At 38.4% G+C, this 23,537-nt stretch overlaps 1 pseudogene; it reads left to right on the top strand.

Annotated features, from left to right (window-relative positions):
• Positions 1-22,743: 22,743 nt before the first annotated feature.
• LOC133242881 (V-type proton ATPase subunit F-like) lies at positions 22,744-23,210 on the top strand (annotated as a pseudogene).
• The last annotated feature ends 327 nt before the right edge of the window (positions 23,211-23,537 follow it).

Here is a 23,537-nt window from a genome sequence, read left to right as displayed (position 1 = left end):
TTCAGAAAATGAAGATCATGGCTTCTTGTCCCATCACTTCATGGCAAATAGATGGAGAAACAGTGGAAACAGTGTCAGACTTTATTTTTTGGGGCTCCAAAATCACTGCAGGTGGTGACTGCAGCCATGAAATTAAAAGACGCTTACTCCTTGGAAGAAAAGTTATGACCAACCAAGACAACATCTTAAAAAGCAGAGGCATTACTTTGCCAACAAAGTTCCATCTGGTCAAGACTATGGTTTTTCCAGTAGTCATGTATGGATGTGAGAGTTGGACTATAAAGAAAGCTGAGTGCCGAAGAATTAATGCTTTTGAACTGTGGTGTTATAGAAGACTCTTGAGAGTCCCTTGGACTGCAAGGAGATCCAACCAGTCCATCCTAAAGGAAATCATCCTGAATATTCATTGGAAGGACTGATGATGAAGCTGAAACCCCAATACTTTGCCTACCTGATGCAAAGACCTGACTCATTTGAAAAGACCCTGATTCTGTGAAAGATTGAAGACAGGAGGAGAAGGGGACAACAGAGGATGAGATGGTTGGATGGCATCACCGACTCAGTGGACATGAGTTTGAGCAAACTCCAGGTGTTGTTGATGAACAGGGAGGCCTGGCGTGCTGCAGTCCATGGGGTTGCAAAAAGTCAGACATGACTGAGTGACTGAACTGAACTTAGGTGTCCAGCAAAGTGATTCAGTCATACATATATATTCCTTTTCAGATTCCTTTCCATTATAGGTTATTATAAGATATTGAATATAGTTCCCTGTGCTATACAGTGGGTCCTTGTTGATTATCTATTTTATATATAGTACTGTGTATCTATTAATCCCAAACTACGAATTTATCCGCCCCCTTCTCTATACCCTTTTGTAAACATAAGTTTGCTTTCTATGTCTCTGAGTCTTTGTTTTTTTCAATAAGTTCGTGTCATTTTTTACAATTAGATTGTACCTATGAGCAATATCATATGGTATTTGTCTTTCTCTAACTTACTTTACTTAGTATGATCTCTGGGTCCATCCATGTTGCTGCATATCACAGTATTTCATTCTTTTTATGGCTAATAGTCCATTGTGTGTGTATGTATGTGTGTGTGTATAGTAAATAGTGTTTCGATAAACATTTGGGTGCATGTATCTTTTCTAATTGGAGTTTTCATCTTTTCCATATATATGCTCAGGAGTGGGATTGCAGGATCATATGGTAGCTCTGTTTTTAGTTTTTGAGGAACCTTCACACTGTTCTCCAAAGTGGCTGCACCAACTTACATTCCCACCAGCACAACAGTGTAGGAGGATTCCCTTTTCTTTACACCCTCTCTGGCATTTGTTACTTGTGTGTGTATGTATATATATATATATATATATATATACTTTTTATTTTATATTAGAGTGTAGCTGACTAACAATGTTGTGATAGTTTCAGGTGAACAGCAAATGGGGACTCAGTCATACATATACATGTATCCATTTTCCCCCAAACTCCCCTCCCATCCAAGCTGCCAGGTAACATTGAGCAAAGTTCCCTGGGCTATACAATAGGTCCTTGTGGTTGGCCATTTTAAATATAGCACTGTGCACATGTCTATCCCAAATTCCCTAACTATCCTTTCCCCTCATTCTTCCCCTGGTAACTGTAAGTTTGTTCTCTAAGTCTGTGAGTCTCTTTCTGTTTTGTAAGTAAGCTCATTTGTATCTTCAGATTCCGTATATAAGAGATGTCATACAATATTTCTGCTTCTCTGTCTGACCAACTTCACTTGCTATGACAATATCTAGATCCATTATTATTATTTCATTCTTTTTAATGGCTGAGTAATATTTTATTGTCTATATGTACCATATCTTCTTTATCCATTCTTCTGTCAACGGAATTAAGGTTGCTTCCATGTCTTATCTATTGTAAACAGTGCTTCAGTGAACAATGGAGTGCATGTATCCTTTCGGGTCATGTTTCTCTCCAGATATATGCCCAGGAGTGGGATTGCAGGATGATATGATAGCTCTGTTTTAGTTTTTAATGAACCTCCATATTTTTCTCCATAGTGGCTGTACTAATTTACATTCCCACCAACAGTGTAGGATGGTTCGCTTCTCTCCACACCCTCTCCAGCATTTATTGTTTGTGGATTTTTTTATCATGGCCATTCTGATTGGTGTGAGGTGATATCTAATTGTAGTTTTCATTTGCATTTCTCTAATGCAAATGAAAGATGTTGAACATCCTTTCATGTGTCTCTTGACCATCTATATGTCATCTTTGGAGAAATGTCTGTTTAGGTTTTCTGCCCATTTTTTAACTGGGTTGTGTTTTTGTTTTTTTTTTCAATATATATTAGTTGTATCAGCTGTTTGTATATTTTGGAAATTAACCCTTTGTTGGTCACATCATTTGTAAGTATTTTCTCCCAGTCTGTAGGTTGTCTTTTCATTTTGTTTATGGTTTCCTACAATATATACTTTGTAGTCCACACTAATCTGGACCTCTGAAGAGAAGGAAATTCCGAGAAACATAGTTCTGACTTGGCTAAGTTGACACAGTGCAAATACACCACAGGCTTTAAGTGCCCTTGCTCAGGTGTCTGTCTCTGCCCCTAGAATGTGGCTACTGGAGAGCAGGGACCATGTCTGACATAATGTATCTCTAGTGCTTCATGCAAAACCTGACACATAATAGACACTTACAGATTTTTGTTGAGTGATGAATGAATGAACACACAAATAAATGAATAGGAGAAGATGTTGAACATCATCAGACATTATACAAGTAGTAAATATCTGGTCATATTACAAGAGAATTGACTTGTTACCAAAAGGAAATACTTAACATAGCTTACACACTCTAATCCCTTTAGGATGAGATGAATATATTTAAGCCTATCAAAATTTTATCATGTATATACAAGTTCCAAATTTATAGATTATGTTTATAGAGGTTCACTTGGTAACTTATTATTTACTTAAATATAACTGAATCGCCACTTTTCTGGACATATATGACAACAAAAATATTCTTTAAGACAAGCCACAATTAAATTATAAAAATAAGAATACATGTTGACTTACTAGTTAAATACCAATTTTTTTATTTAATTTCATTTATATACCTCATATTTCAGAATCCACTAGCACAGAAGTCACTGAAGATAAATATTGCCGACCTATCTCTGTCTGCATTTCTATTTATCACAACTTCTCCTGGCATCAATTCAATCCCAAGTTCTATTTTCAGAGTGTTTTGGCCTGTTTTAAGCTCCAGAGCATCACTACCATGATCATTCCTTAATTTTCAGTCTTCAAAGGCATCATCATATATAGCCTACACTCATCTGTAATCATGTGATTAATAGGCTACAACAAGACGGAACCCCAAATCTACATAGAACTGCATCCTTCATAGAAAAGCTTTAAGAATAAGCATACAAGTTAAACTTATTCTGATCCTTATGGAAGTAAAATCCAAACCTTGCCTTGCTGTCATTATGGGTAGGATGCACAAACATGTCTCACTAATAATCCCCAGAATATAAGTAATCTTTCACTTTTGCTATTGGCTCATTACAAAATAATAAAAATTTAAAATAATAATAAAACTTGTTAAAATAAAATAAAAACTTGATCCTTGACTTTTGTTTATATCTTAAGGTATGTGAAAACTTTTACAGATATGACAAACATATAAGAAATTCCATTTTACTAAGAACAGACTAACTCTAATCTTGGTTATGATGAAATTTTCTTTTTTTTTAAATTTCTCTAAAAGCCTGTTGTATTTTTTATTTAATGAATCAGTTATTCTAACCCCTGGACAACTTTTCAAAATCTTTAGCAAGTAAACTTCTTTTCTAAAAGTTTGTCTCTGCATCTTCAAATAGAGAGAGGGAACTAAAATTGATGAGTGACAACTCTGTGTTATAAATAGGTTATGAGGCAGTCATTCTTACTCTCATTTACAAGTGAGAACATTTATGATTAGAAATGTTAAAAATTTCCTTAAAAGTAAACAGCTAATTTCAATTCCAGGATTTTAACTTAGGATTTTAACCAGTTGTAGAGGACAAAGCTTTAATTTCCTCCATTATGTCATAATGCTTCCCTACCCACCATTACTATACAGTGATTTCCAGGATTGAGGGTAAGTTTTAAGGAAGCATAGCATTTCCTTTCCTAATGTTTCACATTATCCTTGGGCACAGTCATTATTCATTCATTCTTTGATTCAATGAATATTCAATGAGTACCTTATATATACTGGTCACTTCTCAACATGCTAGAGACATATTGATGAACAAGACAAAATCCCCCTTCTTAATTGAGTTTCTATTCTAGTGAGGAATAAACATATAACCACAGAAATAAATATAGTGTCAAGTAACTAAAGAAAAACATCACAGGGTTAAGGGATGAAAGATGATAGAAGTTGGGGCAACAAAATGGGCTTTATAAATAAGGGGCAATGGGGTGCCTATAAATATCAACACAAGTCTAATAATGTAGCTTCTCCAATTATACAGAAATAAGATGAAAAGTATATTCCAAATAAGATTTTCATCTATGCTTAATTGCTTTAAAAATAGGATTGATTACTGTTACCATGAAATAATCAAGCTAGACTAGAAAAGTATGAGATTTCAGAGTAATAATAATGAAAAGTCTTTCAAGACTTCTATTGACCTGTCAGTATTCTGCTTCCAGTATCATCTTAGATCATATTTAAGTGTAAGAACTCTGGCCTTCCAAGTTCAGAGATTCTCACTCTCCAACTTTTACAGCCATCTTTCCCATTGATCCTGTCCTGAAATATGATTCCCTTTAAAAAATTTAAGGACACTTTCTTTCTACTTCTGTTACAAATGACAGATCCCTAAAAGTCAGACACATTTTCTATTTTCCTTTTTTCTTTCCATAACATTCTAAATATTAACACAGAGAACCACATATGAATTAAACATTATTTTCATCATGACTGGGCTTAAAAGGGATTGGGAAGAAAAAGGAAAATATAACCTTGACACTGTAGAGGAAAGAAGACTGAAAACAATTCTTATTTTAATGTTGTTTACCAAGAAGGCAATAGAGCAAAGTGATCAAAAGGCAAGTGAGTCCTAAAGTCAGATTCAGTTCAGTTCAGTTCAGTCGCTCAATCGTATCTGACTCTTTGCGACCCCATGGATTGCAGCACGCCAGGCCTCCCTGTCCATCACCAACTCCCAGAGTTCACTCAAACTCATGTCCATTGAGTCGGTGATGCCATCCAGCCATCTCATCCTCTGTCATTCCCTTCTCCTCCTGCCCCCCAATCCCTCCCAGCATCAGAGTCTTTTCCAATGAGTCAACTCTTCACATGAGGTGGCCAAAGTATTGGAGTTTCAGCTTTAGCATCAGTCCTTCCAAAGAACACCCAGGACTGATCTCCTTTAGAATGGACTGGTTGGATCTCCTTGCAGTCCAAGGGACTCTCAAGAGTCTTTTCCAACACCACAGTTACCTGTGTTCAAATCCAAGGTCTGGAGTTGACTTCTTATATAAGTTGAACAAATTATTGCACCTTTTAGATGCCTCATTTCTCATCACAATTATATATAGGCTCCATATGTTCATTGTAATGAATGAGTAAGGCAAAAATGTAATATTCTTTTTTTGAAAAACGTATTCAGTATAATATTTATTTTCTTCTAATTTTTACTCACTTTTTTTTAAACTAGGGTGTAGTTACTTTACAACATTGTGTTGATTTCTGCTGTACAACGAAGAGAATCACTATACATTCACATAAAGTTATAATGTTCTTACTGCAGTACTAGGAACTTAATACCACACTACAAATAGATATCGTGCTGTGCTTCATTGCTCAGTTGTGTCAAACTCTTTGTGACCCCATGGACTGTAGCCCACCAGGCTCCTCTGTTCATGGGGATTCTCCAGGCAAGAACACTGGAGTGGGTTGCCATGCCCGCCTCCAGGGGATCTTCCCAACTCAGGGATCAAACCTAGGTCTCCCGCATTGCGGGTGGATTCTTTACCATCTGAGCCACCACAGAAGCCCACAAATATATTAGTTAATATTATTTTCACCATTGATAAATGGATGGATTTAAAGACAAAATATTTCTTTCCCCTCTCATCTGGAAAACTCCTTTGTACATTTCAAAACGGTTTTCTTTAACATCACCTTCCCTATCAAGTCCTCTGGGGTTCCCCAGGAAGACTTCGGTGTCCTTTTCTTGTGCTCCCTTCATATTTTATTCCTAATTCTATGTTTGAATTCTAAAGAGATAAAGGTCCATCTAGTCAAGGCTATGATTTTTCCAGTAGTTATGTATGGATGTGAGAGTTGAACTATAAAGAAAGTGGAGCACAGAAGAATTGATGCTTTTGAACTGTGGTGTTGCAGAAGACTCTTGAGAGTCCCTTGAACTGCAAGGAGATCCAATTAGTCCATCCTAAAGGAGATCAGTCCTGGGTGTTCTTTGGAAGGACTGATGTTGAAGCTGAAACTGCAATACTTTGGCCACCTGATATGAAGAGCTGACTCATTGGAAAAGACCCTGATGCTGGGAAAGATTGAGGGCAGGAGGAGAAGGAGATGACAGAGGATGAGATGGCTGGATGGCATCACTGACTCAGTGGACATGGGTTTGGGTAAACTCTGGGAGTTGGTGATGGACAGGGAGCCCTGGTGTGCTGTGGTTCACAGGGTCACAAAGAGTCGGACACGACTGAGCAACTGAACTGAACTGAACAGGAAACTCTCTTTCCAGTGGCTATAAAATCAATTTTCTGAAGTTTCCTAAATGTAAACCCTAAGATAAAGATTTATGTGCAGCTGGTTTATTTAGGGCGTGGTCCTGAGAGAAACTTGAAAAGGGCATGGAGAGACCAGAAGAGCTGAAGCCAAACAAAGGTGTGATTTCAGATGATGTGTCCCACTCAGTCTGATCCCATAGCAAGCTCTGGAGCTTGCATCATAACTCAAGAGTTCAACATCCCATAATGTGAGGAAGCTGGGCTTTCATGCCACCCTATCAGTCAGTCATTGGCTCAGCAGCTGGTATGGGGCATAAGCTCAAAGGTATTTCTGGCTTTCTGCATGCAATGCTTTGAAAAATATCTCAGGTGAGAGCCATCAAAAACAAAGCACACAGAACATGGGACATAGGGGCACACAAGTTAAGGAGGGAAGGAATCTGGGTGTAGGACCAGCAGTATCCTGACTCACAGTCCTTTCTTAATGAACTCCCACTATTTTAATGACTTAGCTCCCCTATGCTGCTGCTGTTGCTAAGTCGCTTTAGTCGTGTCCAACTCTGGGCGACCCCATAGACGGCAGCCCATCAGGCTCCCCCGTCCCTGGGATTCTCCAGGCAAGAACACTGGAGTGGGTTGCCATTTCCTTCTCCAGTGCATGAAAGTGAAAAGTGAAAGTGAAGTCGCTCAGTCGTGTCTGACTCTTAGCGACCCCATGGACTGCAGCCCACCAGGCTCCTCCATCCATGGGATTTTCCAGGCAAGAGTAAGGGAGTGGGGTGCCATTGCCTTCTCTGTAGCTCCCTTATACCACCATACTATTTTTGGTTCCTGTCTCAGTGCAAGAGGAGTTGGCCCTAGTAGCCCCTTTGTATAGTAAATAGCATTCTAACTTAGGGTAGTAACCAGAATGCCTGTGGCCTCAGCCTTAGAATAAAGCTGACACACCATGCAGGAGTCTCTGATGGCTGGCTTCACTGTTGCTGTTGATACTGAGCAGCAGCTATGGCCTGGTATTATTGCCCAAGTGTCACAATCCTTAGTCACTTTGCCACTCCTCCTGCCCTACTCCACCTCCTTTCCAACCTCTATATCTGAGTCTATGGTAACCACTGCCTCTTTTAATCTACAGTAGCTTACACAAGATTGAAAGTCTAATTTCCTTCCAACTCTACTAACCACATACACTGAGAGAGCCCCTTGCCTCATCTTTGTTTGAAGACTTGCTGCCCAGTACTTCTTCCTAAATCATTCTATCCATTTCACTTTAGCAGTTCCACTGGGGAAAGAGAAATTGCCTTTGTCCTTTCCAATTAAAAATTTAAAAGCTCTGTCTCCTTTTCTGATGTTCTTGCCATTCCACATGGGGTTGCATCATCAATTTCTCAGAGTACCAAACTCTGTCACCCATGTCTTCCATGTCACAGTTGGAATCTTTCCTATAAATAGAATATTCTTATAGTTAGACAGTGTTTTAAGAATGAAAATTTGTGTTCAGAATTCCACAGTACTGTTTTCATATATATATATCCATATTCAAAAGTTTTTGTCAATACTGTTTAAGATTCAATGACATTTTCCCACTATGTCACAATTCTTTATTATAAAATTAGAAACTCTCTTTAATAGTTTGTAAGAAAGAAAAGAGCTGTTCAATGACAGAAATTTAATGTATAATTTTAAAATACCAAAAGGAGAAATCTTATATGGTACTTCTGCTTGAATTCAGATTCTCTAGTCAGACATAGGTAACTTCCCTGGTGGCTCAGACAGTAAAGAATCCTCCTGCAATGCGGGAGACCTGGGTTTGATCACTGGATTGGGAAGATCCCCTGGAGGAGGGCATGGCAACCCACTCCAATATTCTTACCTGGAGAATCCCCATGGACAGAGGAGCCTGACGGGCTACAGTCCATGGGGTCGCAAAGAGTCAGACACGACTGAGCAACTAAGCACAGCACAGATAGAAGGGTAGATTAGATAGACTGATGATTTATAAGCTAGATTATGATAATTTCTTTCTACTTTGTTGTTCATTTATTCTTTAATATTTATTGACTTCCTACTACAGTGATAGGCCCTGGGAATAAAAGATGATAAAGAAACCAGAACTGCCCTTAAGATATTTAGCGGGAAAAATAGACATGAGAAGAAATAATTATCATACAGTGCTAATGAAAAAAAAAAAGCAAAGACAAGAGGTAGGAATGCCAAACATTTTCCAAAATACTTTGTCTTGAATTTGCACCACACTCTGTTCAATTACTGAACTAATGATTGATTCTGAATCAGATCAACCCACCCAGGCCGAGTTAGATTCTCCCTCTTTGTGACTCCCTTAGAATTCATTACATAATCCTTTATTTCTTTGCTTGTCTACCTCCCTAACTAGACTCTGAGCATCTTGAACACAGGATTGTATCTAATTATCTTTGTATTCAAAGCATCAGTTATATTTTTGGCACATGGTTGCTCCTCAATAAATGCTTGTAAATGGAATGAATGAATGAATGGATAAACTCAACAAAAGATAGGGAGGGAAGAATTTCTTTGAAGTCTTTGTATATAAACTGATATTTAAACTACTAAGGATCTCATATTGTTCAGCTAAAATTCTGAAACTTCAGGTGAGGTTGAGAGGATTAATGAATGTCATGTGCCAGTCTCAATTTTGTTTTCTTGTATGAAGATCCAGACTTTGCAAATAAGATAGTTGTCTCCATCCACCATGCTGAAGCTCTATAGGGACAAAAACAACAGCTGCACATTCCAGAGCAGCTTATGAGATGTACTGAAAAGAGCTGAATATTTTTTATATCAAGAACATGGGCTTTTAAATACTTGTTGAATCAAATTCAGTAATGTTTGTGTTTGGTTTTTTTTTGTTGGCTTTTTTTTTAATCTTCTAGATGGTTATTATTTGCTATCTCTACGGTACCATTACATGGCTGCTGCCTCAGCCTTTTGCAAGCAATTATGGTGAGTTTTAAAATCAAGTAGCAGTGCAGGGGTACAATTCTCCTGGTTCTCTAATGTAGTTCAACTTCATGCCTTAAGTATTTTTAAATCCATAGTTATGTGATCTTTTTTGGGCTTTTGAAATAGTGTTTAGGAGTAAGAGTCTTCTGCTGTTGATTTTCAACATTCAAATATTTCCCCCCATTTTTTGAAATGCAATCTAAAAATTTGGACTCCTCATTAAAATTAACTCTACTAACTTCAATATTCCCTTTGCAGATGCTTATACAGATAAGCATCCAGTCCCACTAGTTCCATAAACTATATTTGCCCCAGATGCCTCTTTAGAAGGTTCTAGAAAAGTGTTACTTTGAAAGACAGACACCTTCCTGAAATTTTTTCTTAGTGACTCTAAAGGGGAAATTAAGTTTGAAAACAACCAGATAACTCTTCTTTCCTTTTCCTCCAAGATAATCAGGATATGGATTCTAAAAATCTGGAGGTTTAGTAGTCTGGACTAGAGATAAAGCTGCCTTGCATTCTTTATGGGGCAGACGCTTCTGGGATACCCACATGTACAGTATCAAATGGAGCAGAACTCCAACTAGCTTGTCCTCGACTCATTATCCTGTCACTTCTGAGTGCTTCATCTCTTCTCTTTCTCTACTCTTGAGCACCTTCATTTTACCCTGCCACTCTCCTGCTACTAAGCTCTACCTTTCTGCGAAGAAGTCAGTTTGACTTCTTTCAATTCTTGTTTGGCAGAAGAACTTCCAAATGTTCAAAAGAAACAATGATCTAACTTTCCTAAGAAGTTCAGTTGGATCATTCCCCTGGTGCAAGTGACCTGCTTTTATTGTATTCCAAGCTGCAAGGTTGTTTCCTTGTTTTTATAAAAATCAAAATTAGTAGAAAATAAGATAAGATCTAAAAGTTATACTCAGACTAAAATGTTATTTAGGAGCAGCTGGTGTTCATATAGGGGTTAGAATGCAATTAGCACCTGTCTTCTAAATATTTGGTAAGCATAAATTGAAATATATATATATCTCATAATCTGTAAAATGGTCTGTTGCTTTTTGTGAGAAGAAACTTAAAGATAAAATTAGGAATACAAATAGAAAAGAATTAATTCAGTGATGATGCTGTTTATTGCCTTTTTAAGTAGAAACATAGCATGTAACAGGTTTAACTAAAAGGGACCTAAAAGATAATTTAGACTCATGACTTTTAGGAAGATCATAGTATTTTTTTCATGATAACACAGTCGAACTGGGAGAAATGAAACTAGGTCTCAGGACTCCTCATCCTATTATGCTCTTCTTAATTTAAGTGTCAGGTCAAGGAATTCATAGGCTGTCTGCTACATTAGGGCTTCTTACACTGGGCTCTTTGGAAGGGATTTGTAGATCTTCCCTAATTTCAGGTAAGTTTCAGTGTCAATGTGCACTTTCCTCTGGGTGGCTGGTGGTTGGGGAGCATAGCTTTCAAAAGACTTAGAACAGCCCTACTATACTCCCCCTGCAAAAAAAAAAAAAAAAATGAGGTATAAAAACCTTTGAACTAAATATTTATCTTCTCTTAATGTAAAATCATGGATAAATGTTTTAGTGCTGTATCTTCCTTTTCAGTTCTGGTTCAGTCGTCCATGGAGAAGGAAAGTACTGTGGAGTAGGAAAAAAAAAAAGAATCTTATACCTTGACCTTACATGATCCATCTATTCAGAGATCTTTCATTTACACACTCTGTATATGTGGTTTCCATTTCCTCACCACTTATCATACTAACCTACCCCCACCCCGCCGCCAACTCATTCCTGAGGGAACTATCAAAATATCTAACTTACAAATGTAATATATCACAGTAAGGAAGTTCTCTTAGGCAACCTAAGACCTGTTGAAAAAAAATTAGTAAAGGGGTTTGCTTGCCATTTTTAAGTTACCCATCTAGATTCTTCATTATATGTTGTTTATTACTGTAGTACTATGGTTTCCTTTTGACAATTTTCTTTTCTCAGCTAGTATAAAACTATTTTCTCTTTGGCTGGCTCAGATTCCACCTTCTTCTCCCACCTGCTGAATCCAGATATCCTAAAATCTTTAGTTTTTGACCTTCATATATGTTATACACATTTCCTCAGGGGACCCATTCATTCTGAAGATTTACATCTGTTCTCTCCACCTAGGAATCCCCAATCTGCATCTTCAGCTTCTTTCCTAACATCTTATCTTTCAAACCAGCTAGATTTTTTTAAAATTTATTTATTTTATTTGGAGGCTAATTACTTTACAAGATTGTAGTGGTTTTTGCCATACACTGACGTGAATCAGCCATGGGTGTATGTGTGTTCCCCATCCTGAACCCCCTCCCACCTCTCTCCCTATCCCATCCCTCTGGGTCATCCCAGTGCACCGGCCCTGAGCACCCTGTCTCATGCATCAAACCTGGACTGGCGATCTGTTTCACATACGATATATACATATTTCAATGCTATTCTCTCAAATAGCATTCTCCCACAGAGTCCAAAAGACTGTTTTATGCATCTGTGTCTCTTTTGCTGTCTAGCATATAGGGTTATAATTACCATCTTTATATATACCATATATATGCATTAATATACTATGTTGGTGTTTTTCTTTCTGGCTTACTTCACTCTGTATAATAGGTTCCAGTTTAATCCACCTCATTAGAATTGATTCAAATGTATTCTTTTTAATGGCTGAGTAATATTCCACTGTGTATGTACCACAGCTTTCTTATCCATTCATCTGCCGATGGACATCTAGGTTGCTTCCATGTCCTGGCTATTATAAACAGTGCTGCGATGAACATTGGGGTACACGTGTCTCTTTCAGTTTGGTTTCCTTGGTGTGTATGCCCAGCAGTGGGATTGCTGGGTCGTATGGCAGTTCTATTTCCAGTTTTTTAAGGAATCTTCACACTGTTCTCCATAGTGGCTGTACTAATTTGCATTCCCACCAACAGTGTAAGAGGGTTCCCTTTTCTCCACACCCTCTCCAGCATTTATTGTTTGTAGACTTTTGGATAGCAGCCCTTCTGACCGGCATGAGATGGTACCTTATTGTGGTTTTGATTTGCATTTCTCTGATAATGAGTGATGTTGAGCATCTTTTCATGTGTTTGTTAGCCATCTGTATGTCTTCTTTGGAGAAGTGTCTGTTTAGTTCTATGGCCCATTTTTTGATTGGGTCATTTATTTTTCTGGAATTGAGCTGCTGCAGGAGTTGCTTGTATATTTTTGAGATTAATTCTTTGTCAGTTGCTTCATTTGCTATTATTTTCTCCCATTCTGAAGGCTGTCTTTTCACCTTGCTTATAGTTTCCTTCATTGTGCAAAAGCTTTTAAGTTTAATTAGGTCCCATTTGTTTATTTTTGCTTTTATTTCCAATACTCTGGGAGGTGGGTCATAGAGGATCCTGCTGTGATTTATGTCAGAGAGTGTTTTGCCTATGTTTTCCTCTAGGAGTTTTATAGTGTCTGGTCTTACGTTTAGATCTTTAATCCATTTTGAGTTTTTTTGTGTGTGTATGGTGTTAGAAAGGGTTCTAGTCGAACCAGTTAGATTTAAGCTCAGTTTATTTTATATTCCTCCTTCAAATGTGGACCATCCCCATACATTCTCAAAGGAACTGAATCTCTCATACACAAATTGAATCTCCCTTCTGCATTCCAAATATCTTACAAAACCACCAACTTTTTCACAACCTCTAGATTGAGATATTCAAACGTTTTTGACATCCTATTCTTTTTTTATTGACGGCATCCAAGAACTACCTACATTCTATTTGTATTTTTCCACTGGTTAGCATTCCCTTTCAGTTTATTTAATAAATAAATGGGTTTTGAGAACCCACTAGGTGCCAGATGAATTGCTAGGGTGCTATGGGGGAAACAAGATGAGTTAGATTCTCTTTTAGCCCTTTAAGGAATTGCTAACAAGGAGTACCAAGCATATTTACAAAGAGCTACAATGCAAGGCCTTCATAGCATTGGCATTCGCTACCCTTGACTGTAATTATACTGTGCTATTATTGACTTTTGTCTGAATCCATACCCATCTATAGGATTTATTTCAAACTTTTCCATTCTACACACCCCACTTCATTTTTATTTTCTTACTTTCCTATCCATGGTCATTCCAACTACATGACTTTTGATTATTTTTTTCTCTCTTCTTTGATTTTTTTTTTTTCTCTCTTCTGGGCCTATGTGTAGAAGAATATGACTCCATAATCCTCCTGTTGATCCAGTGAAATTTTGGGGGCTGTGCCCTTTGGCAAACGGCATCAACCATAGGATAACCTGGACATTCACATTCCTACCTGAAAAGCTGATTTTAATTAACTGGAGCTCCCTTTCTCCAAGTCTCATTGCCTTTGGAAAACTGAGATCATTTGCTGCTTCAGTTCCAGCCACATTACTCTCACTGCAGGAGACCTGCCTTATGTAGTTATGCCACGGATGACCATCTAGGCCTTGTAAGACACCTAAATCACTTCCGAGTATCCTTCTTTTCCCACCTGAACACTTTGGTATGCTACAAGCTGTGATAAAGTGATCCCTAGGCCCAAATTAGTGAAAGGGGACACGACCGCCCAATAAACAAAATACAGGGCCCAGTATTTGATGCCGAGGGTGAAAACTACCGAAGTCTTAACATCCATGCCCATTCATTTCCTGATCTTTAGATATTCATATTCGACTTCAGGTAATGTAACTGAGTACTTGGCTCCCCTGAAATTCCTATGCTGCTCTCATGAATGTTTTATACAGCTCCCCAGCCTGGATGTTAACTGCTGTGTCACACAGTTGTGTGCAGAGGACAACAAATCACTCATACCTAGTTTTTGAGCTTTGGCCAGTTCCAGTTTTCAGGCAAAAGCTGTCAAAGCAAAAATACCTATTCTTAAAACTAGGCATTTTTTTTTTTAATTTCTTCTGCCATTAATTAATCCATGAAAGCATCATTTTCGCATTCTTTAAAAAAAAAAACAAACAGAAATCCATTTTATTCAACTCTAAGATCTGATGAGAGAACAGTTGTTGAAACATGATTTTGTTTAATTTTAGGCTAAGATTTTATAGATCATTTGTAAATAGAGAAGAAAAGAGAGGCAGTAGTCACATTCTTGCTTTGATCTTGTTTCTAACCTGAAAGCTTATTCAAGTGATTAATGAAACAGGTGGTAAATCTAATTATCTACCTTTAAAAGCACTATTTTGGGTGTATGCGTATGTGTGCATGTATGTGTACGTTTGTCTGTCTGTGTGTTTCGCTGAGATTGCTTGATTTGCAATTTTGTATTTTACATTCCAAGAAACCTCACCTTTCAATGCTCTGTTTAGAAAACAGAAATTCAACATCTCTTCAAATATTCATTCCTGTAACTCTGAGGTGGGGGGTATGGAGGGGAAAGAATAGGTCACTGCACTGAGAAGAATTATGAGGGTATAGTGACATCTACAGGTAGCATGGATATTGTTAAATAGCATGTGTTTACCATCTGCTGAAGAATGGACTGTTCTAACAAGCCTCTCTTTGCCTTAAGTTTGTCCAAACGGGCCTTGCCCAAGGTGATCAGCAGGAAAGATTAGAACAATTAATCTGGAATAGCTGATGTAATGGATTTTGCTAAAATCAAAATATCTGTGCTAAAGGGGCCTTATTTTACCTACTTTCTTATACCTAGTTTATCTTCATTTCTGGCTCTCAGTGACAAAAGAGCCAAAATAAAACCTTTTTGTTCCAGCAGTCCCAACTCAGGTTAACATGATGTCAGAAATTATTCTCACATTTTCTTAATGAAAGGACTGAGAAGAACAGTAACAGTAGGGGATGTGGCTAATAATAAATTATCCTTGAATTAGGCTCATTAGTATCAATTATTTTGCTATCTGTGGAAAAACAAAACAAATCAGGAAAAGGTAAAGATAAAATTTAAGCTCCTTGTAGGGTGAGATTATGTTACAATTTTTTGTATTTCTCATGGTGGTTAGACATACATAGTGAATAGTTGCTCAACTGAGAAAAAAATAAAAAGATGTAAAATTGTTAGTTGCTCTGTCGTGTCTGACTCTTTGGACTCCATGGACCATAGCCCACCAGGCTCCTCTGTCGATGCAATTTCCTAAACAAGAATAATGGAGCGGGTTACCATTTCCTTCTCTAGAGAAGCTTCCTGACCCAGGGATCAAACCCATGTCTCCTGCATTGCAGACGGATTCCTTACCACTGAGCCACCAGGGAAGCCCCCAAAAGATGTAATGCTACTTTCAAAACTCTTTATTCTAATGTCTATTAATTGGAATTTAGCAGTCATGTTGCTAAAACATCTTTTCAGTATCCACTCTGTGCAAAGTGCTATACAAACCTGCTTAAAGGTTTAAAACCCCAACAGCTTAATAATTTCCTTGTCATTCCTTCATGACTTCTTTTTATTTCTGTATCTTTCTATTTCCAGTATTTACTTTAACATGAAAGACGGATACACTAATATATATATTATATATATATAGAGAGAGATATATAGATAGATATAGATATAGGTTACATATATAATATATTATATACACAGTAATAAATATAATATATATATATTATATATGTCTTTCCCTCCAAAATTTCAAATGTTTTTTTCCATTTCAGTGCTTTTCTTTGTATGTTTTTGTTTTATAATCTAGAATACCTTTTCTTTTTCTGAATATACAACTCGTACCCAGTTCAAATGTCCTGTTGTCTAAGTCTTTCCTGGATATATCAAAATAGAGTTATTTATTCCTTTTTTAATTTTCTTAACACTCTGTTCACCTCTCCTACCATCTTGCTGGGGCAACTCCTTTGCCCTTGGACATGGGGTATCTTTTTTTGGTGGGATCCAACATTCTCCGGTTGATGCTTGTTCAGCAATTAGCTGCAATTTTGGGGTTCTTGCAGGAGAAGATGAGCACATGTACTTCTATTCCGCCATCTTAACCATGGCAAAAACAGTCACCAAAAACAAGACCAGGAGCTAACTCTGGCTCAGATCATGAACTCCTTATTGCAAAATTCAGACTAAAATTGAAGGAAGTAGGGAAAACTACTAGACTATTCAGGTATGACCTAAATCAAATCCCTTATGATTATACAGTGTAAGTGACAAATAGATTCAACAGTTTAGATCTGATAGAGTGCCTGAAGAACTATGGACAGCGGTTTTGACATTGTACAGAAGGCAGTGATCAAGACCATCCCCAAGAAAAAGAAATGCAAAAAGGCAAAATGGCTGTCTGAGGAGGCCTTACAAATAGCTGAGAAAAGAAGAGAAGCTAAAGGCAAAGGAGAAAAGGAAACATATACCCATTTGAATGCAGAATTCCAAAGAATAGCAAGGAGAGATAAGGAAGACTTCCTCAGGGATAAATGCAAAAAAATAGAAGAATATAATAGAATGGGAAAGACTAGAGATCTCTTCAAGAAAATTAGAGATACCAAGGGAACATTTCATGCAAATTTGGGCACAATAAAGGACAGAAATGGTATGGACCTAACAGAAGCAGAAGATATTAAGAAGAGATGGCAAGAATACACAGAAGAACTGTACAAAAAAGATCTTCATGACCCAGATAATCATGATGGTGTGATCACTCACCTAGAGCCAGACGTCCTGGAATGTGAAGTCAAGTAGGCCTTACGAAGTATCTCTATGAACAAAGCTAGTGGAGGTGATGGAATTCCAGTCGAGCTGTTTCAGATCCTAAAAGTTGATACTGTGAAAATGCTGCACTCAATATGCCAGCAAATTTGAAAAATTCAGCAGTGGCCTCAGGACTGGAAAAAGTCAGTTTTCATTCCAATCCCAAAGAAAGGCAATGCCAAAGAATGCTCAAACTACCGCACAATTGCACTCATCTCACACACTAGCAAAGTAATGCTCAAAATTCTCCAAGCCAGGCTTCAACAGTACGTGAACCATGAAATTCCAGATGTTCAAGCTGGTTTTAGAAAAGTCAGAGGAACTAGAGATCAAATTGCCAACATCCATTGGATCATCAAAAAAGAAAGAGAATTCCAGAAAAACATCTACTTCTGCTATATTGATTATGCCATAGTCTTTGACTGTGTAGATCACAACAAACTGGAAAATTGTGCAAGAGATGGTGATACCAGACCACCTGACCTGCCTCCTGAGAAATCTGTATGCAGGTCAAGAATCAATAGTTAGAACTGGGCATGTAACAACAGACTGGTTCCAAATTGGGAAAGGAGTACATCAAGGCTGTATATTGTCACCCTGCTTATTTAACTTATATGCAGAGTACATCATGGAAAATGCGAGGCTGGATGAAGCACAAGTGGAATCAAGATTGCTGGGAGAAATATCAATCACCTCAGATATGCAGATGACACTACCCTTATGGCAGAAAGCAAAGAAGAACTAAAGAGCCTCTTGATGAAAGTGAAAGAGGAGAATGAAAAAACAGGCTTAAAACTGAACAAATGAACATCATGGCATCTGGTCCCATCACTTCATGGCAGATAGATGTGGAAACAATGAAAACACTGAGAGACTTTATTTGAGGGGGCTCCAAAATCACTGCAGATGGTGACTGTAGCCATGAAATTAAAAGATGCTTGCTCCTTGGGAGAAAAGCTATGACCAACCTAGATAGCATATTAAAAAGCAGAGACATTACTTTACCAACAAAAGTCCGTCTAGTCAAAGCTATGGTTTTTCCAGTAGTCATGTATGGATGTTAGAGTTGGACTATAAAGAAGACTGGTGCCAAGGAATTGATGCTTTTGAACTGTGGTGTTGGAGAAGACTCTTGAGAGTCCCTTGGACTGCAAGGAGATCCAACCAGTCCATCCTAAAAGAGATCAGTCCTGGGTGTTCATTGGAAGGACTGATGTTGAAGCTGAAACTCCAATACTTTGGCCACCTGATGCGAAGAGCTGACTCATTGGAAAAGACCCTGATGCTGGGAAAGATATAGGGCAGGAGGAGAGAAGGTGATGACGGAGGATGAGATGGTCGAATGGCATCACTGACTCAATGGACATTTTGGGTAAACTATGCAAGTTGGTGATGGACAGGGAGGCCTGGAGTGCTACGGTTCACGGGTTCACAAAGTGTTGGACACGACTGAGTGACTAAACTGAACTGAACTGAACAGGAAACTCTCTTTCCAGTGGCTATAAAATCAATTTTCTGAACTGAACATTCTCTTCACCTATCATCTTTTCCCTTGAGATTAAAAATATTTATGTATCTGTTTTAGCTCTCCTTAGATATTTTTTTGAAAATAATTTAACTTATTTATTTTTGACTGTGTTAGGTTTTTTTTGTTGTGTGAGCTTTTCTTTATTTGTGACAAGCAGGGGCTACTCGTCATTGTGGTGCACAAGCTTCTCATTGCAGTGGCTTCTCTTATTGCAGAACAGTCTTTAGGCATACAGGCTCGGTAGTTGTGGCTCCCAGTATCTACAGCACAGGCTCCATATTTGTGGCCCACAGACTTAGCTGCTCAGTGGCATGTGAGATCCTCCTGGACCTGGGATTGAACCTGTGTCTCCTGCACTGGCAGGCAGATTCTTCACCACTGAGCTACCAAGGAAACCTCTCCTTAAATATCTTGAAGGTAGGAACAGTCTTGGACATTTTTATTTATGTGCCTTGTGCACCTTGGGTGCTCAGAAAATATTTATTGAATGAAGCAAAAGATTTATCCTGTGGATGTTGAATAACAATTTAAGAATTAGAGGATAAGGTAATATTTACAAAAATGATTACACCAGGTCATTAATTGGTCTCCATTTTAAGGAGTCTTCATTATTCCTAAAGATTTCTTTGAATATAGATTAAAATCTTAAACATAGTGTAGAGTTTCATTTGTGTGCTTATGTTAGAAAGAAGAAGAGGGTTAAGCACAAATCGATGGCTGAAGAGACAGGGAGGCAATAGAGCGGCCTGAATTCCCCCCCACCCCTTTTGGCATGGGGAAATGTAGGAATTTCCAGTGGTCATGGCCAGGATTACCTGGCTAGAGCAATTTTGCTAATAGCCCAATCAAGGAGGCTGGCTATCAGATGAGGCACCTTAGCAACAAGAGGCGATAGGATGTTCTGCTACATGGGATGCTCTTCTGTCAGAGAGCAGCAGAAGAGTAGGGCTTCTTGGAGACTCATGAAGAACCTTGATATATGTCCAACAAGCAGATCAGTATTTAGGCATTGTTGCACAGAAGGCATCTTCAGCCTGTCAACATGAGAGAAGCTGGAATAGCCACAATGAGGATTAAGCTTTAAAGAAAGAGGAAGGGGACTTCCCTGGTGGTCCAGTGGTTAAAATGCAATGGTTTCAATGCAGGGGATCCAGGTTTGATCCCTGATCAGGGAACTAAGATCCCACATGTGGCATGGTGTGACCAAAAATAATTCTTTTTTTAAAAAAGGAAGGAGGTGTCTCAGAGCCAGACCCTGCCAACACCTTTCATCTCAAACCCCATAGTCAGGACCACCACTCAAGCCTCACCTGAAGATAAGGAAAGGAGATGAGATTTTTTTTTAAAACTTGAAGTTAATGCTTTAATTCAAACCAAATTTTAACACCCCATAGTGGCCACAAAACTAGGGAATCTTCATGAGATCATATTGTTGTACTGGAAAGGGAGATTCAACAATCCCCTAGAGAAGACAGTACAGTAACTGGCAACACTACAGCCACTTTATTTTCAGATTCCACCAAGCTGAAACTTCTCAGGAAACTCAGTTACATTAGTCAACAAAGGACTGTCTTGGTCTTCTAGGGCCATGTACTGGGTGACTTAAACAACAGATATTTATTTTCTCACAGTTTTTGGAGGCTGGGATGTCCATGATCGAAGTTCTGTCAGGTTTGGTGTCTAATGAGGGCTCTTTCTGTCTTGCAGAAGGCCATCTTCTTGCTGGTGGGGTGGATAGGGGTATGGGATGAGATGAGATGAAGTGAATCTCTAGAGTTTCTTCCTTTTTTATAAAGTCACCTGTTCTATCAGATTAGAGCTCCATCCTGATGACCTAATTTGACCTCTCTCACCTCCTTAAGGGCCTTATCTCCAATATAGTCTCATGGCAGGGGGTGGGGGGGTGGGGGGTTGTAGTGCTTATGACTCCATCTTGACTAAAGTCAACATATGACTTTAGGGGCACACAATTCATTCAACAACAAAGACCTCTTACCATGAGGCAGAAATTATTTACCAACACAACAGAATAGAGCAAACCAGGCTAAAAAATGATTTCCCATTCTATCCCAAATGCCTGTGTGCTAAGTTGCTCCAGTCCTGTCTGACTCTCTGCAACCCCATGGACTGTAGCCCACCTGGTGTCTCTGTCCATGGGGTCTCCTAGGCAAGAATACTGGAGTGGGTTGCCATTTCCTCCTCCAGGGGATCTTCCTGATTCAGGGATTGAACCTACATCTCCAATGTTTCCTGCATTGCAGGTGGATTCTTTACCTGCTGACCCATCAGGGAAGCCCCAAATATCCCAAATGCCTGGATATTGCAATTTCAAATAGAAGCAAGAGCTTTCAGACCTTCATTAAATAAATCTTGGATATATGGTCATGATTAAGACCAAAGGAACTAAAAAGCTGATTGGAAATTCAGAGGCTCAGTCATTTGTCTCCAATGCTGAGGTAGTTGATGCTGCCAAATACTGGGGGACTTTGGGGAGTGAAATTTCAGAATAATTTATCATGGCTTAAAAGTCAAAATATGTTCTTCAAAAATTAACATGTGCCATTGGCAATCTAGAGCTCAACAGCAGCAAGCCAAAACCTACAATCAACAATACATTGGAGAATATAGAAAGTAGGAATTAAATTGAAAATTTAAGGCCAAGTCCCCTCCCACCTAAAAAGGTTGCAACTGAAATCCACTTGTTAAGTCAGAATAGAAAATCTGCTCTTAAGAGATGTTTCTGACTTCCAGTTTTAGGTCTGACATATAAAGAGCTTAGAAGTACTCACAACAAGAAAACAACTGTTCTCAAGGAAAAAATCAACAATTCTTGTATTCAACAGAGAATGGAGCTCCTTGGCAAACTCCTGCCCTCCAAACTGGAGAGACAAAGAGAGAAAAAGCCATAACACTAGAGGAAATTTTAGCCTCTGACATCACAATTACAGCAAAAAGTGTACACAGCCTACTCCTTCCTAGTCAGATAAATTTAAACCTCACACTCCCTCAGATCCTTTTACCCAATACATCATGTTTGGCTTTCAATTTTTAAAAATCACAAGTCATACAAAAAGACAAAAAGCACAATCTGAGTGAACAAAGGAAGCATCAGAACCAGACTCAGATATGGCAGAGAGTTTGGAATTATCAGACTGAGAATTTAAAATAACTATGATTAATATGCTAAGTGTTCCCAAAGGAACAGTAGACAAATGCAAGAAAAGATAGGGAAGGTAAGAAGATGGAACTTTAAGAAAGAATCAAAAGAAAATGCTAGAAATCAAAAACACTGTAACAGAAATGATGAATGTATTTGATGGATTCATAAAGAAAAGAATAAGTTAACTTAAGGATATATCAATAGAAACTTTCAAAACTGAGAAACAAACAGAAACGAATGAAAAAGACTGAGCAGAATGTTCAAGGACTGTGGGACAGTTACAAAAAGGGTAATATCATGTGTGTAATATCAATACTGAAAGGAGCAGAAAGAGAGAAAGGAACAGAAGAAATATTTGAAGTTTTAAAAGCTGAGAATTTTCAAAAAATAAAAGACAGACACCAATCCACAGATCCAGGAAGCTCAGAGCACAACAAACAGGATAAATACCCCCCAAAATCGATATGTAAGCATATCATATTCAAACTGCAAAAAATCAAAGATAAAAAGAAAATCTTGAAAGAAGCCAGAGAAAATAATGCCTTACCTATAGAGGAATAAGAACAATTCAACTGGACTTACCTTCAGAAACCATCCAAACAAAAAGAGAATAAGGTAAAATGTTTAAAGTATTGCTGACTGTGAAGATGGCGGTGAGGGGGAAGCTAATGGCAGTGATGGGAGACGAGGACACCATGACTGGCTTCCTACTGGGTGGCATAGGGGTGCTTAACAAGAACCACCACCCAAATTTCCTGGTGATGGAGAAAGATACTACCATCAGTGAAACTGAAGACACATTCCGGCAGTTTCTAAACCAGGATGACATCAGCAGCATCCTTATCAACCAGTACATTGCAGAAATGGTGCAGGCACGCACTTGATGCCCTCTGGCACTGCATTCCAGCCATACTGGAGATCCCATCCAAGGAGTACCTCTGTGATGCTGCCAATGTCTCCATCCTGCGCAGGGCCAGGGGCATGTTCATGGCTGAAAACCTGCACGAAGGGACTCTCCACGGCCATGTAGCTTCTCCCTAGGCTTACCATCAGCCCTTGTCTAAGATGTGAGCCTCTGAGTTCCAATTCCCTGCCCCTTCCCACTCCACTGAGAGGCTAGGTGAGGTGCTTCCAGGTACCAGGGCTCTTCCATTAAAATCAAGCCTGGTTAGGGTAAAAGTAAATAAATCAATGAAAATTAAGAGAGCAGACACAAATTACTGGTGTCAGAAATGAAAGCAAAACCAGCACTATTGATCCCATGGACAGTAAACTGATAATTAAAAAATACAGTTGACTCTTTAATGACACTGGTTTGAACCATGCAAAAATTTTTCCAATAAATACAACAGCACTACATGATCTACAGTTGATTGAATCTTGGATGCAGTACCATGAATGTGGAGAGCCTACTATAAAGTTGTGCATGAATTTATTATTG

The sequence above is a fragment of the Bos javanicus genome, chromosome X (genome assembly GCF_032452875.1).
Source record: "Bos javanicus breed banteng chromosome X, ARS-OSU_banteng_1.0, whole genome shotgun sequence".
NCBI lineage: Eukaryota > Metazoa > Chordata > Mammalia > Artiodactyla > Bovidae > Bos > Bos javanicus.
The sequence above is the reverse complement of the archived record's forward strand: the minus strand, read 5'-3'. Positions and strand labels throughout refer to the sequence as shown.